Source organism: Mauremys mutica, chromosome 13 (assembly GCF_020497125.1).
Source record: "Mauremys mutica isolate MM-2020 ecotype Southern chromosome 13, ASM2049712v1, whole genome shotgun sequence".
NCBI classification, from domain to species: Eukaryota; Metazoa; Chordata; order Testudines; family Geoemydidae; genus Mauremys; species Mauremys mutica.
In genome coordinates, this window is record NC_059084.1 from 47,199,542 (window position 1) to 47,202,373 (window position 2,832).

Consider the following 2,832-nt stretch of genomic DNA (forward strand, 5'->3'; position numbering starts at 1 on the left):
TCTGAAGCAAAGCTGGGAATAGACTCAGATCTTCAGTCCTAACCCACCGCCCTGAGCCTCTGGCTCATCTTTGCTCTTCGCAAGCTTTGTCTGGTGGGAGAATGACAATGCAGTGCTATCTGCAGCATGCATTCACAAGGGGACTCCTTGTCTCACTGCAATCTGCAGCAGGCTCAGTAGGCACTTGGTTGCTATTCATAAGCATGGCTTGTGTTCTTGTTCAGGCTCTGAAGGTTTCCCAGTCCCTGTGCACAGGGTTTTAATACAGCGCTGCACCACCGTGAGCCCCCAGCCCACACCGTGATGAACACCACGACAAAAACTCCCGCTGCCTCTCTACCCTCCTCGTTAGAAACATGAGCATCAAATCTAGCTCCAAGACTGGAAAAGAACCTTCTCCACCCACACTAAATCGCCCGCACAAAATATTGAATTTCCACTGAAGTTGTAGATTCAATTCCTCCCACGGGCAGAGATTCCTTGTGTGCTGCAGACAACTCAGTTAATCTCCCTGGGCCACAGTTTAGGAACATTGGAAGAGAGCTGGGGAAATAATTGATTTGTTTGGTTCAGCGGCTGAACGGAAAAATCATTTTGAGGGTTGACCTGAAGTGATGCTGTTTTGACTTTCCTCAACAAAATGAAAAAAAAACCATTTCTTTTGGGGTCAACTAAACATTGGAATTAATTCAGGGAAGTTCTGGCCTGTGTTGTGCTGAAGGCCCCACTTCATGATCACAACGGTTCCTCCTGGCAAGGAATCTATAGAGCAAAGGTTTTGCCTGGAAGGGTCTCTGTAGCATGGCAGGTGATGTATCTCATACTGAATTGAAAGGCAGCCAATTTAAAAGGGTTCAGAGGAAACAATGTGTATGCAGCACCTCATAATCTGTGTGGCTCTCACAGCTACATGTTCTTTTCCAGGCTCGGAGTTCAACACAATTAAACAACAAAAACAAAACCACACAGGTTCTTCTAAAGCACCTGGTGCCCGTCAGTCTTGGAGAATGGCTCCTCCACCCCTCTTCTGATGCAGTTTGGTTGTTTCTTCCCCTGTCCCCAATACTTTACTTCTGTGTTCCTAGGGTGTTTTAGATGGCCCATCCCCCTAACATCTAGGCTGACTTTAATTTTTTTCTTACCTGGATGGTCATTTCTCCAGTGTTGCCTCCGTTCTTCTTTTTCTCCACATTCGGCACACCTGCAGCATTATCAGGGCGGGTGTTTAATACACCACCTGGGCATCAGGCCAGATGGATGAAACAGAGAGAACGCCAGTGCTGAAGGAAGCGGTTTGGGATGGTGGATCTCCAGTGTTTCTGCTCGGTCGACCACTTCAGAAGAGATGGAACCGTGCTGTGGTCTAGGCTGCAATCGGTGCGCCACCTGCTTGAGCACAGAGCACCACATCTGTAGCACAAGGTTGGCCTTGCGGTCAGCACCAGCCTCCCACTGGCAGAGATTCCTTGGGTGGTAGCAGACAACTCATTTCATCTCCCCGCGCCTCCGCTCTGCATATGCAAAATAGGAATGGTCCTTCCTTTGTCTGTCGTGTCTATTTAGACTGCAAACTCCTCATGGCAAGGAGAGTATTTTGCTACTTGAATGTACTGCACCTACCACAGCGGGCCTGTGGTCTAGTGAAATACAAATAGTAATAAACATTTCATGCTGTGCGCCGCTGCTCATCCCTGGCCTCATGTGAGCAGCAGGTATTTGGTGTAACCATCTGATTATAATGGGCCCTTCCGCACTTATGAATCTTGTATTAGGCTTTAAATAATGCCCGGTAATGTTGAGTACAGACCGCATCAGATGAGAAGGGAGGATTTTCTATTGTCTAGTAAAGGAACTCTAGGCTCCGTTTCTTGCCAACTGGGGGAAGTGGGGGGCTAATGGTTAGAATGAGGGTGTGTGTGCAGGAGTCAGGACTCCTGGGTTCTATCCCTGGCTCAGGGTGGGGAGTGGGTCTAGTGGGTTAGTGTAGGAACTGCTGGGAGTCAGGAATCCTGCATTCTATTGGTGGCTCTGGAAAAGGAATGAGGACTGGGAGCCAGGAGTCCTGGGTTCTAAGCCAGGCTCTGGGAGGGGAGTGGGGTTGAGTGGTTAGAACAGTTGAGGCTGGGAGTCAGAGCTCCAGTCCTAAACCTGCTCAGGGTTGGGTTTAACTGGCCAAGTAAGATGAGGGGACTGGGGTGGGTGAGACCCAGGCTTGCACTGGGGAGTACTTGCACTTGTTGGAATGATAGATTTAAAAAATAGTGTAATATAGACTTAAAATCAAATTAGCCTTCCCGCAGGAGGATTGTATAATATACTCCTCATGTAGATGTCGAATTTAAGGCAGAAATCATTTGTGGAAGCCCACAGCTAAATACACCCAGCATGGACATTTTTTGGAGGGGTCGTTAGCCCCATAAGACAAGTGAAATATGAAGGGTCCTGTGGTTATTAACTGCTACAAACTACGGATCAGCCAGTTCTTGTTTCCTTTCACCATTGATAAATCAGTCTCCGTTACATCCCTCCCGCCTTGGCAGGAAACATCTGCCCTGTTCCCTCCTAGTCACTTCCTTTCACCAGATCGGGAACTGAGGTCGTAATTCATATGGGCATTTCTGCGGCTGGCTGCCTGGGAGGCGAACGCAGAGGGAAACAAACAGGAGCTGGCATCTGCCATCACGTTGCAGTCTGGATGTAGCTCGTGCCGCAGGCCCGAATCAAGGGCTGCGTAGCACTGTCCGGACACGGCAGCTCAGCGTGGGCGAGCTGGGTCCAGCCGTCGTAAGGCCAGGTTTACAATGGAGCGGGGATGCTCAAGTCCACAATCGA